Below are 12,897 nucleotides of genomic sequence, written 5' to 3' on the forward strand. Positions count from 1 at the left end.
TCAGATTGGTGAGTGGCTACATATCTCAAAGTTACTATCAGCTTTTGATTTTAGCTCATTGGAAATCCTTTAGCTTCCAAAATTAATCCTATTTAGAAAACAAAATAAATGAAACAATTAACTATGAATCTTTCTTGTTTTTATTTTTCCATGACCTTGAAGTTTCACAAAAATGGTTGACCCAGAATTAGACAGAAAACAGTCAAATCTTCATCAGTCAATTAAAGATGCTTATAGAACCGTTAGACTAAGAAATGTTGCCTATTTAACTAGTTCAGATGAATCGGCCATTTTGTAACATCATATCCTCCTGAAGATGACCAGAAAACTACAAAACAGGCTTCAGTTCTTTTCTGTAGAAAGTAATGGGCTATACCACCCATTACTAAACATTCATTGTGTAACTATTGGTTTTAGCAACTCTGCAATTAAATTACCTTTTTGTTGATTTTGTGTCCTTAAGCAGCTGGGTAGTTCAGTGTGAAGGAAATCAGGTTTTGATTCCCAGAGTGGGCTCTTAGGCAAGAACCTTCGATGTACTCCCTATGTAACCACAAAGGGCCTAAATCCGGATTTCCCTGTGCAGGTCCTGAAGGGAGACCCCTGAAGGGAGGAGTCAGAAGGTGAACACAGGTCGTCCTTAGATTGGTAACACAGGTTTTCAAACAGCACTGTTTTACTTCAGGTGAAAACAAACCATTTTGAGCTCTGGCTTGGCTTCCATTTCAATAAGCAGAGGTTTAGTGCGCTTTCACCTCACAGTGAGAAGGTCCTGGTTCAAATCCCAGATGGGGCCTTTCTGTCCATAGTTTTGCCTGTTCTCCTTGTGCATGCATGGGTTTTTGTCCAACAACAGCCAGGATTCCACAAGGACATGGCAAGTAAAGAAAATGGATGGATGTACATATCAGGGATGTGAGTGAAGATTTGCTTGTGTTACAGAAGAATGTGCATCATGTAAGTCCATAATCCTTAGCAGTTAGGCTCTGGGCCAATGCATGTGTGAATGTGTTCAAGCACACATATCTGCTTGAGTGATTTTGCGCATGCTTGGGATGAATTTGGACAGATAAACTCTAGAGCCTGGACACTGATGGTGGTTAGACGTCGAGCTGTCTGGAGTGCAATGAGAGACAATCATTTATTGATTTAAAGTCAAAAACATGATTTTGATTGGCTAATTAGCTATTGGTTCAAAGTGAAGGCCTAATTAAGATGGTGTGTAGAGTTATGTAACAACCCAGCGTACATGGAAGTGAAGTAGATCCTCCTTATTGAAAGCTTCAATTCTGCTGCCATGGCTGCTGGCCAAACTAGAGCTGTAGTATCTGCCGTATAATGTCTGACGTCTTAACATGAAACAGCGTCACCAGCCAGTAAACCAAATTAAGAAGTGAAGTAATAAATTACATTCTGGATTTTATGGTCAGTCTTAAAATCTTTGTATTTTTTTCCCTTCGTTTATCACAAGGGATACGTTCCATAAATACACGCAATTTGTGAAATCCACAATAAAGCATTCAGATGTTTTAAGGCCATAAAACCACTCACTACACACTTTAATCACTTTATACACTTGTTTAAACAGTCAAAATTTAAAACTTCATAGAAAAATATGTATATTATGATAAAAAAAGCATTTAAAATTTCACGTTACAAAACAGTGAGACCGCAAAATGTGAACCACAAATTAGCACTTCATAATTTCATAAACCATGCAAGTTATAGTCCAGTCATATTGTACTAACTCAGGGGTCTGCAACCTTTAACAGTAAAAGAGCCATTTGAGCTTGTTTTTCTACTGATCAAAACTTAGGAGTCCCAAAGGCTTGTTTTGATTCTGCTGTGCATTCTTTACAATCTATTTTTTTTATAATAAATATGAATTATTTTGTGCCATGAATAAAAAAAGAAATAAAAAAGAAATTTGCATTTTTTCAACAAGTGAAATTATTTTAAATGTTTGACAGAAGCTCGTATGACGTCCTTTCAAAATAAAAGACTACTTCAAAGCGTATTACAGTGCCCCTCTGGACGGCATAAGATATGTGCTTTAAACTAATGAAGGATCAGACTTTTTACACAACACTTGTTTAGTATTTGAGATCTGTGTATTCTGGAGAATAGAGCAAACAAAAGTCATCAGGAGTGTAAAAACCTTTACATTGTTTATCTTCAAGGTGAACCTCATTATAAATTCATACATTTAGCTAATCTAAATGAAATAAATCCTAATTTAGTAACCTTACTTGAAGACATACTATCCGTTTATTTTTCTTTAGCCAGAGAGCCATTATGAAGAGGTAAAAGAGGCACAAGGGGCTCTGGAGCTGCAGGTTGCAGACCCCTGTACTAACCGAAATTGTTTAGTCAAATTAAGCAAGTGAGTCAAACGGTAACATAATTTTTTTTAGATCACATGATCACACAACCTCACTCCATTCATCTGCTGCACTGACATTGCTACAGCTGTGAGGTTGCAATTGTCTCCCCACAAAAACAGCATTTTGTACATGAAGCAACATCAGTGGTGGTAGAGTGATTTATTGCGCTCTGTCATCCAGAAGGTGCAGGTTTTCAGTCTTTTACCATCATCACGTCAAAGCTCAACTCAATACTGTGAGTTGAAGAGGTTAGGGTATAGCGATGGACATGATCTGTCATGGACGCTGTGGCTTTTATTTCTGATTCACCTTGGCTGTGTTTCTCCTATAAAGCCTCTCTTGATTTCTGCTTGAAACGTACATTTCACACACGCTGCCCTTCACCTTCATGCTACGACGTGATAAAAAAAAAAAACGCAATCCCTGATGCTTTCCACAAGTGATTGACCTTGCAACTTGTTTTACCTCGCTTGACTTCCCAGTCATTCCCCCATGCTCCTTCACTCCCTTTTGTTGCTTTAATTTGGCACCGTGGAGCCTGTTTGAAATCTCAAACGGAGTCAGCCGGACCTGTATAAAGGCCAATCCCCACGGCTTTGAGGTAATTATGTTCTCCCCTTATGACAACCCAATTGAATTTAGATTAAGCCAATAACAAACCTGCAACACAGCGTGCCCGCTGGACACTGTCCTGTCAATAGGCTGTTAAAGCATCCAAGCCTTTTATTTTGCCTCACGTGGCATCAGCTGGTCCCTCTCTGCAACCGCGGCCACTGCCCAGAGGAGCGAGCAACCGGCGGAGCAGCAGATGAGGCCTGCAGAGGAAGGCTCATCAATAATGGAGAGCGGTGGCTGAGGGAATCATGCAGAGGAATTGTGGTGGAGCGGGAGAGAAGTGCAGCTGCTGTGTTTGTCTCATTTCTTACAAATGAACCTCATGAAATGCCGCTTGAACACACATGAGTAGCGGAGGACTATTAATAGCTGGTGGGCTGAATAAATTGTGAAACCACAGCGAGCTATGCGGCCAGCCATGTTTTGGAAGCTAATAGGCATTTCCTGGAGAAGCGGGCCAATTAAAGTTATCACAGTTATATTTTTTCTTTTTTTTTCAGTTTATGGAGATAAATTCTAGGGTGTTGGATAAAAAATACAATTTCTACAGTTTGGGTAGCTGTATGGAGTCACACCCACAAAAGTGAAGATTCGACCTTCTGTATAATTTCCTGTGACAAACAGGAAGAGCTATGATGCTAAGTTCACGCTGGCCATGCTGCACTTGTTGTCTTCTAGAACTTGCGTATGGTGTTCACATCTTGAGGCATCTCACGATTTGATTTGATCACAATTCAGGGTGCAACGATTCGATTATGAAACGATTATCAATGCAGCTTTCAGTGTCGCTTACCTGAGTTTGGAGGACATGAGATTTTAGCTGCCAGTCTTCTGTTTTTAAGTTAACAGTTATTGTGAAGTCTAATTCTATGAAGTCCAAGTGGCTCACGATAATGCTTTCACATCTGCTGCCATGACTTCAGTTTTCATCTTAGTAAAGAGTAGTGTGATATTTCCACTCTTGTTTGAAGCTTTTCTGTATCGGCCAAAAGGCCCCAGCTGAGTCGCTGCCTCACCACCCTCACCAGTCCTGTGAGAGCTCAGCAGCAGCAGAGAGAGAGCATGCAGGCGGCATGCATTGTTCACCCTATTTCCACTCCATTTAAATGCTGAGTTTTTTTTTATTTTTTTATTTTTCATCTGTTTTTATTGTTCTACTTTACAAATGACTTATATTTCTATCAGTTGTTTTATTTAATCGTTAAACATTTGAATTTATTTTTATATCATAGTTACTTGCTTCTTTTGGTTTGTTGACTACAATTATTAGTTTCTGCTCCATAATTATTTTTTAAACAGTTGGCGCTTGTATGAATGAAAAGGGATGCCAACATTCTCATCCCCAACTCGTTTTGGGTATCCCTAACTTGTTGTGTTCTTGACGTGCTAGCGTAAAATCAAGGGTCTGCAGACCTCAGAACACAGTATCAGATGCGGTACTGAATGCGGGCTGGTCCTTTGGACGCATCTAGTACCAGTACTGTTTGCATCCGGTAACACATCCAGTTCATGCCCGGTACCGCATCTGGTAGTGGTTTGGGATCCGTATCGCATCTAGTTAGGGTTGGAGTACAGATGCCGAGTTTAGGTACCGGTCCGCTCCACGTCCCAGTACTGGACCGGTTCGGGGCCTGGATGTTGGGGACTCGTGATTTAATTGTAACAGCCGGCACATCAAAAAACGATGAGTTGGGGACATCCAAAACGTTCAAAAGTGACGTGGAGGTGTCCTTAACCAAAAGTCAATATGCAGCGACTTGGGGATGAGAACGTGTTGATATGTCAATACCAAATCCAAGTCTCTGATTGGTCAAAGTTCAACCTGGTTAATTTTTAATATGCTCTCAATGAACTCACATTTTTTTTGTAGAGCCCCAAAATGGTTGTAAAAACACACGTTTACATAGATCTTTCATTGAAAGTGGTCTGGTGAACGCGGGTTGCCGAGGGCGGCGTGTATGTAGCATTACAGTCAGAGGCGCTGACAATGACCCACTGCTCGTCATAGTGGGACACTGTCTCCTCCCCGCTGCCATCCCGCTCATTCCCTTTCTTCAATGGCTCTCATTGTGTCGGGAAGAGGAGGCCCATTCTTCCTCACTTCTCACTTCTCTCGTGCTCTTGTTCCTCCAGGGGCTGGCCCTAAGGACATGAAAACACCGGGTGAGTTTGGATGTCACCCATGTCACAGCCTTCGCCGCGTTTGACCTGCCTTCCGTCGTACACATCCCTGCTCCCCAAGCGGCACCAATTACAGGCGGGCTCCAGACAAAGACCTGCCGCTGTACAGGACCGGGCCGAGGCGAAGAGGGAAAGAATCTGCTAGAGGAGGGGCCGGGTTTTCTGCAGGGGAGAGACAGGGCGCTGCTTGTGAGTATTGTCTTGTTCTTATTGTTGGGGGAGCCGGGGCTGTGCAACCCATTTAATGATTTTTCTTGTACACAAGGAATGAGGGGAGCTCATAATGCAAGCAAAAACTGAAGGATGTCGATTTCTTTGTGAAAATCTATCCAGAGATGTCTCCCTGATGTATCAAGGGAGGTTTGTTATCTGTGTGAAGTCTTGAGCTGACCTTGACAGGCTTCCTGCCTCCTAAATCTGTCATGAACAAATGAACAACAGTTTTGTTTTTTTTGTTTTTTTACAGCAAGAATGAAAGGATGCTGTTAAACATAGAATGATGGCAGTAATTGTTCCTCCACCCACCATCTTTGTCATAGTGTCACATCTGTCTGTCTTACTGAAGATAGAAGTTCCTTTATTTCCACCAGGAAAGCAAATTTATGAACTTTCCCTTTTGCTTCTTCTCTTCTGGATCACCTTGCAGACATTAGAGATTGACGTTTATACGTGTGATGGAAGGAGGAGGAGTAAGATGGGGTAGTGAAGGTTGGAGAGCCTAAGCAGGTCATAAGAAAGCAGGGAGGATAATCCTACAGTGTGGAGGCGGTAGGTAAATGATTAGATAGAGAAGTGAAGAAGAGGTCAAGTGTAAATAAAAAAGCTTGTGGGCTCTATTGTCTCCTCTCTGGACTAAAGAAAATACTAGATCAACCATGAAATCTCTATATTTATGATTCAAGTGTTTCGTTGTTCAGCATTGTTACACAGAAACAGCCTGAGTAAATGATTTTATTGATTAGTGGAAGCTGTCCAAACCAGGAACTTCACCTAAAAACTGGTTGTGTCACCGTTGGCAGCAGCAGCAGCAATCAACTGTTTTCAACAACTGGTATTGTTTTCCTGGCACCTGCCGTGGAAATTTGGGCCATTCTGTTCTGCAGAAGTGTTTTAATTTGTCCACGCTGCAGGGTTTTCCGCCATGGATGGCCTGTTTAAAGTTGTGTCATTTCGATTGGATTTAATGAGGGACTTTGACTCGGCGACACCTCGACCTCATTAAGGTTTATGTGAACCACTCTTTGGCGTGTGTGGGGTAAGATGGCGGGACATTAACCTTCAAAATATTCTGGTCAAGTGAGGCGATCAAAGTTTAAGTAATTCATTGGATTATGTCTGCAGTTACTAAAGCTGCAAATTAATCCCAGATCTTTACACTACCAGCCCTATGTTTGGCTGTTTGATAGTGTAATGGCTAAGAGGGCCATGAACATATCCGGCCCTCCAGATCATTTTATTGCGTTGTTATTATTGGCCTGTTACCTTGCGCTTAATTCTAACTTGTATAAATTTGACAAAATATATTTTTATGGAAATAAAGGCTTTGGAAAGTTGGATTTTGCCCCCTTGTGTGATTAAGTTTGACACCCCTGCCATAATGGGATATAAAATTAAAATATATATATTAGTACTAGTTTCTAGTGTCCACCAGATACCTTATCAATTCACCTGCTTGTTTCTCTTCATCACCAGATACTTTCTGGTCATGGTTATGTGCACAACTTCCATTTGCCTTACAAATACTTCACACTTACCACACCGGACACTGGTACGTACTTTTTCCTGGTATCACTTGAGGGGGGTGTATCAGCTTCAACAAGACACACCTGTGCTCCCCTGAAAATCTCTCTACAAGCCAAAAACCCTGTGTGTGGCTAATGCATCATGTGTTTGTCCTGGTAGTTAAGTCATATCCTGGAGGAAGCTGAATTGGATGCTTAATCAAAAGCAGAAGCATGAGCCCAAACCATAAACCACAAAACTTAAGTACCTTTCAATCTTTAAAAAGTATTCACAATAATATGTTAGATTTGAGGATGACAAGCAGGAAAGGATGCTAAAAGGTAAAAAAAAAATGAACAGTAACTTATGGAGAGAGAACAGACTAACCCCTATTTGTGCGTGCGCAATTCTTGATTTGTGCATCACTTTGGATTTGTAACTCATACAATATATTTTGTGCATAAGTGCAAAAATTATGAAATTCCAAAAAATACAAAATACAGTTTAACACGCACAACTTAAAATGACAACTGCTTGAAACTAACTATACGCACAAATCTTTAAAAACTACACGCAAATTACTTGTTACACACACAAAACCATATTTACAAACCAGGCTGAGGTGAGACTCTTATTAACGTCTCAGAGAAAGAAAAGATGTGTTTTAATGCTGCTAGAATGCAGGGTCATCAAAATTTTCTTCCCAGCCGCTTTGAAATTAGATTGAGAATATCTGGAGAAACTTGACATTTTCTCACTTTCTTAAATAGCTATGCTCGATAAAATCATGAGACCGCACATATTAAATAAAAAAGTGACAATAGCTATGTTTCTATTGAAAATAAAATTGCAAAAATTGGATTTGCGATAATAAATCCACCTAATAGAAACATGAAAATTTTGAATAAGGTTTTCGTGCTTTCATGGTAATCCACATTAAGATATTTTGCAAAACTACAATGGAAACACTTTTTTCTGATCAAATGAGTCATGTGACCAACAAAGGCATACCGCACTTCGCTGTGCAGTGTGACTTGGGCGCACAGCATCACATAAAAATGTTAAGCGTGTCATGTGGAATTGTTGGATCCACAGCTCCCCTGTAAAATCATCATTCCCCAAATCACCTCATCAGTGGCCCCTCCCACGTACCTCGCCTCTCTATGGTCTGAATAAGACGCCGACATCTCCTTTGATAGATGATGATAAGCGCTGTTACTGAGACAGAAATTTGAATGTATCTACTTTAAATCAAAATATTGCCATGTTTTTGAATTACTTATTGTGCGAGTTGGTTTGTGTTTAATTATTAGGATGAAATAGAAACAGTGTAGTTGCGAAATTGTGTTTTTTTTTTTACATTTCTACAATTTTTATAAAGTTGTGTGCATATGTGTAAAGGAAACGCAGCTACTAATAGTGGCAAAGGACAATCAGTCAGTATTACACAATTCCCGTTGAAAGTACATTACTGACTTTTGTTTATATTTAAACAAAAGCCTTAGTTTTACAGATTTCCAACCACTACACACTAAAAACTCCTTAAATAAAAATAACACAAGTTAAGTTGTATTAAGCCAATTTCATGTTAAAAAGGAGCTTTTATTTTTTTTAGACTAAAAAAAACAAAATCTATACAACCAAAAAAATTTAGCATTTCTCCAAAAAGTAACTCATAAGTATATTTTAGCATGAATAATTAAACAATTTAGTTTAAGAAGTGTTTCGAGAGTGTTTTGGGAAAGCCTTCTTCCTTTTATGACATCTAAAAACCTTTTAAGAACCTGTACAGTGTCACTGAGAGTTTTTAGTGGCGCTTTAAATAAAATGTATTATTATATTTATGATTGCTATTATTTTTTTTAATCAATGATTTTTCATTCATTTTTTGTATGCACCTACTAGCTATTTGTCTCATATTTCACTGGGCTGTTTATTTTTCCTAAAGGAATTCTAGCATCCTCCTGCCAATGCTCACTGGTTATTTGGTTGAACTAGAAACAGAAAGTCTCTGAGAAAAAATGTCCTGCTAGCAAGCAAGAAAAGCTGGCAAACAGTTGTGGTGCCGGGCCAGAAGGGACCCTTAAGGCCAGCCAGCTTATGAATATTTGCAGTTGTGTTTGTCTTTTTTTTGTTTTTGTTTTTGAGATCTCATTAAAAAAAGAAGAGGTTGAATCAAACAACATGGCTTATTGTTGCTCTTTAGAGGTCTGAGTTGCTTCATTTTTTTATTTTTACATTGCTTCAAAAACACTAGCATGCACATTTTAACTTTATTTACATTTCCTACGTTTCATTAGTGTTAAATCATTCATAAAATGAAAACGTTGCTGGTTTACCGAGTTCTCGAGTTCTGTTGTTCCGCATGTTTAAGCTTCCCGGGGACTTTTGTGATATTTAAAATGAAGAGCTTCTTTTTTGGGTCAGACCTGGCAACCAGTAACAGGTGCATTCCATTCTGCCATACTGTACAAACAAACTGATGTTGACATCATAGCACACAGTGACAGCTGTAAGGAGCAAAACAGAAAGTTGTGATGTAGAGTCGGAAAATACGATTGCCTGAAGTCTAATTTGACATTTAGAACTGTGTAAAAAATATTTTTGGGGGGTCATGGAAACTCCTCTTAGTTAGGTCTACTGCTATATTCGGCATTTATGATGCAAAAAAAAAAAAAAACCCTCTCTATTCATCTGGATTAAAAAAAGTAAGCATTTCAATGAAGTATGTGGAGCAGGAGCATCAGAAGAACTTTTTTCAACTGTCTCTATGTTGCCTGTATCAGGACACAAAAAAAAAAATTGGTGGTCATTAAAAGCAATTTATCAGGAAATGAAATTTTACACGCCAAACTTTAGCCCACATTTTTGAAGCTTGTCCCTGAGAACAGCAAATTCCCTCGTAGTTTTGATGACCCACTTTGTTTTAGTGGACTCTGCTGCAGCTTTTACACTGCGTTTAATGTTCTCTTATGCAATATTAATGTAGATAGCTTCACATGCAGTAGCTTCCAGGCAAACAGTCTGCCTATGTGTCTGTAACATGTGAAAATAAGGCACCACTCCATAAGATCTTTATGATCACAGATTTATTTACAGTCTCTCATCTATGCTCGGAGCAGAAAGCATATGTTATGTAATAAATTAGAAAGCCATACAAGTCTAATTGTCGCGAGTTGAATGCACACAAACAAAACGACATGGCACTTTTTTCACCATAGATTTATGCACAGCTTTGGTTCTGCCAGAATGAAATGGACTCTTTCTTCTGCGGGCTTTTTTTTTTTTTTTTTTTGAAGGATGCCGGGGCGAAACACTTTCCTTCTCTTTGCGTACAGACCCGAGCTGGAAAACACACACATGCACATATATGCAGATGAGCCTGCTCGGTTCCTCGCGGCTATCTCGCATGCTGGGCAAAGCTGTCACACAAGCTGTATCTCGGAGCACCACGAGCCCAAGACTGACTTGAATTAAACTGAGAGAATGTCCCTTCCAGATTTGAGAGGGACACAGAGACGCAACCGCCCCCAGAGAGACAGTCAGAAAGGCATGGGAGCACGAAAACGATGGAGAGAGAGAGGAAAAGGCCTGTTTCAGGCAAAAAGTGGAAGTTAATAAAAGTAAGCAGAGAACAATTGCCGGAGAAATGAAAGAAAAGGGATGAAAAAAAGAGCAGATGACGAGTAGAGAAAGTGTGTGTTGAGCAGGGTTGTTTATTGTCTTATAAAAATAAAGAACATGATGAAGCTCAAACAAACCCATGCTAAGACACACATTTTAGCTGCGAAAATGAATAATACAAATACAATTTTTTGCATATTTAAAGACAAGTGTTCCCTATGGTCTTTTAATTATGATTACACAATTTTTCCCCACGTATTTAAATATTGATAAAATATAAAATAAATACAATTATATATTTTGGCAGATGAAAATGATATTACCTTTATACCATATTTCCCACTCCACGGGGCACACCGAATTATAAGGCGGACCGTCAATAAATGGTCTGTTTTTGAGATTATGTCATGTAAGGCAAACCGAAGTAAAGGGTATGTAGTGCTCTCATAAGGACATGCAAATCCATAGACTTAACACCAACCTTAGTCCTTTCAAAGAATCCGGTGAGTCGTCGTTGTAAAGTTTTGTTGTTTCACTGGACTCTTTCAGTGAACAGGGAGTAAAAACTGAAATACAAAGGAGGCAATAAAAATCAATGTACAGATTCAAACTCCCTTGAAATAATTAAAACTTCAAAATAGCAAGAAATGAAACAATAAATCACACTTACAACATTTGTTTTTCAATCCTAAATGCAAGATGGCTTTGGATGATGAGAGCCTGTTTATTTCTTAGGCTTCTCTTCCTAATTTTTAAAGGAAGTGACCTCACTAATTTGAACAAACTTTATTAACAAAGACCTCTCTTTGTTAAGGAAGAATATCTCTTTCTTTCTTAAGGTGGAACACATACACTACACATAACAGGGCACATTAAGTGGAATGAAAGAGTTGGAGATAAATATGAGTCAGACTTTAACTGCATTCACAGTAATTCTAGAAGTAACATGCTACATGTTAGCAAAGCTAGAAGCGTTAGCCGGGTTAGTGAATTCACATTACCTGTAACTCCCAACCTTGTTTGCAACACATAAAAAACAGACTGATACAGCTGAAAACAAATGTTATTATAACTACGCTAACTGTTAACCTTTCAGTATCATGAAATAAAACACAGTCCAACACCGCAACCCGTTAGCCGAGGCCAACCTTGGTTGAAACTGGCAGAAAAAAAGATTGGCATTTTGACAGGGTGCTGTGTAACTCAAAAATGCTTGTTGAAAGTCCAGTATGTGAAAGCAGTAATGTTAAAATACTTGAGTTAGGTTAAAATATATATGTCGTTTGTTTTAACAGATATAGAGTACACAATGATTCACTGTGAGAAAGTGGAAACAACAACTCCATGGAAAACTTAGTTGATGATGCTGATTGCAACGCTGTCACTTTCAGCCACATTAGCACAACTAGCATAGTTATTATCTTGAGTAATGTGGATTTTTAGTCAGTTGATGATGCTGATCGCAACGCTAGAGCTTTTATCCACATTAGGATAAGTAGTATAGTTAGCTTTATTAGCATTTGACTAATGTGCTTTTCTGAGACAGTTGATGATACTGATCATAATGTTGTCACTTTTAGCCACATTAGATTAACTGGCATAGTTAGCATTATTAGCATCATAGTAATATAAATTTTTGAGTCAGTTGATGATGCTGATTGCAACACTAGAACTTTTAGTCATATTAGGATAGCTAGCATACTTAGCTTTATTAGCATATTTAGCAAAATGTTTTTCTGAGACTGGGATGGGGTTCCTCTTGCAGTGAATAAAGAAACACTCAAAAATAAGAGGACCAAGCCAAGATGACTTAAAGAATAAACAATAGGATTCATTGTTCCATAACAAAACGAAGAAAGAATAAAAGTATTTCTCTCTAAGAGTGAGTTGCCATCATTGCAACCCAGACTGTTACCCCAAACTGACAACATTTCAAAAGGCTTAGCCCAGGGGTCGGCAACCCAAAGTGTTGAAAGAGCCACTTTGGACCAATACAACAAAAACCAAATGTGTCTGGAGCCGCATAAATTGAAACAGCTTAGAAAAGTCGTACCCTGAAAGTAACATATGGAGAATATGTCGAATAAACGACTATTTCTCCTATTGCGTGTCCCCGTGTCATATAAGCTATATTTTTGGCCTCATGACAAGTTGGTGAGATATTGCAGCGTCAAGCTATCTGACAAAAGCTGAATACCCTCATAATGAACATTTGAGCTTTTATTTTGACATCCCTCAATGACACAACGAGAGGGGGTCCTGATCAGTCTCTCCCTCATTTCTACTCCAGGTGCAGGAAGAATTCAAACATAACAGGACAAAATCATAAATGTTCAACAGTCAGACAACAAAACACATTGACGAAAACCCA

At 39.0% G+C, this 12,897-nt stretch overlaps 1 protein-coding gene and 1 long non-coding RNA gene across 5 annotated transcripts in view; one reads left to right on the plus strand and one right to left on the minus strand.

Moving 5' to 3' along the window:
- Positions 1-3,480: 3,480 nt before the first annotated feature.
- On the minus strand, positions 3,481-11,649 carry LOC112149138. Its single transcript, XR_002919754.2, has 3 exons — positions 11,197-11,649; positions 11,008-11,092; positions 3,481-5,342 (listed from the first exon to the last, which is right to left on the minus strand). It is a non-coding gene; the product is annotated as an uncharacterized LOC112149138 (long non-coding RNA).
- b3gat1a (beta-1,3-glucuronyltransferase 1 (glucuronosyltransferase P) a) overlaps positions 5,239-12,897 on the plus strand; it is a 71,763-nt gene continuing 64,104 nt past the window's right edge. For all 4 annotated transcript variants that reach the window (XM_024276626.2, XM_024276628.2, XM_024276629.2 and 1 more), the window contains exon 1: positions 5,239-5,369. The gene's annotated coding sequence lies outside the window, so the exon portion shown is untranslated. The remainder of the gene's footprint in view (positions 5,370-12,897) is intronic.

This window comes from Oryzias melastigma, linkage group LG13, assembly GCF_002922805.2.
Source record: "Oryzias melastigma strain HK-1 linkage group LG13, ASM292280v2, whole genome shotgun sequence".
In the NCBI taxonomy this organism is placed as follows: Eukaryota; Metazoa; Chordata; class Actinopteri; order Beloniformes; family Adrianichthyidae; genus Oryzias; species Oryzias melastigma.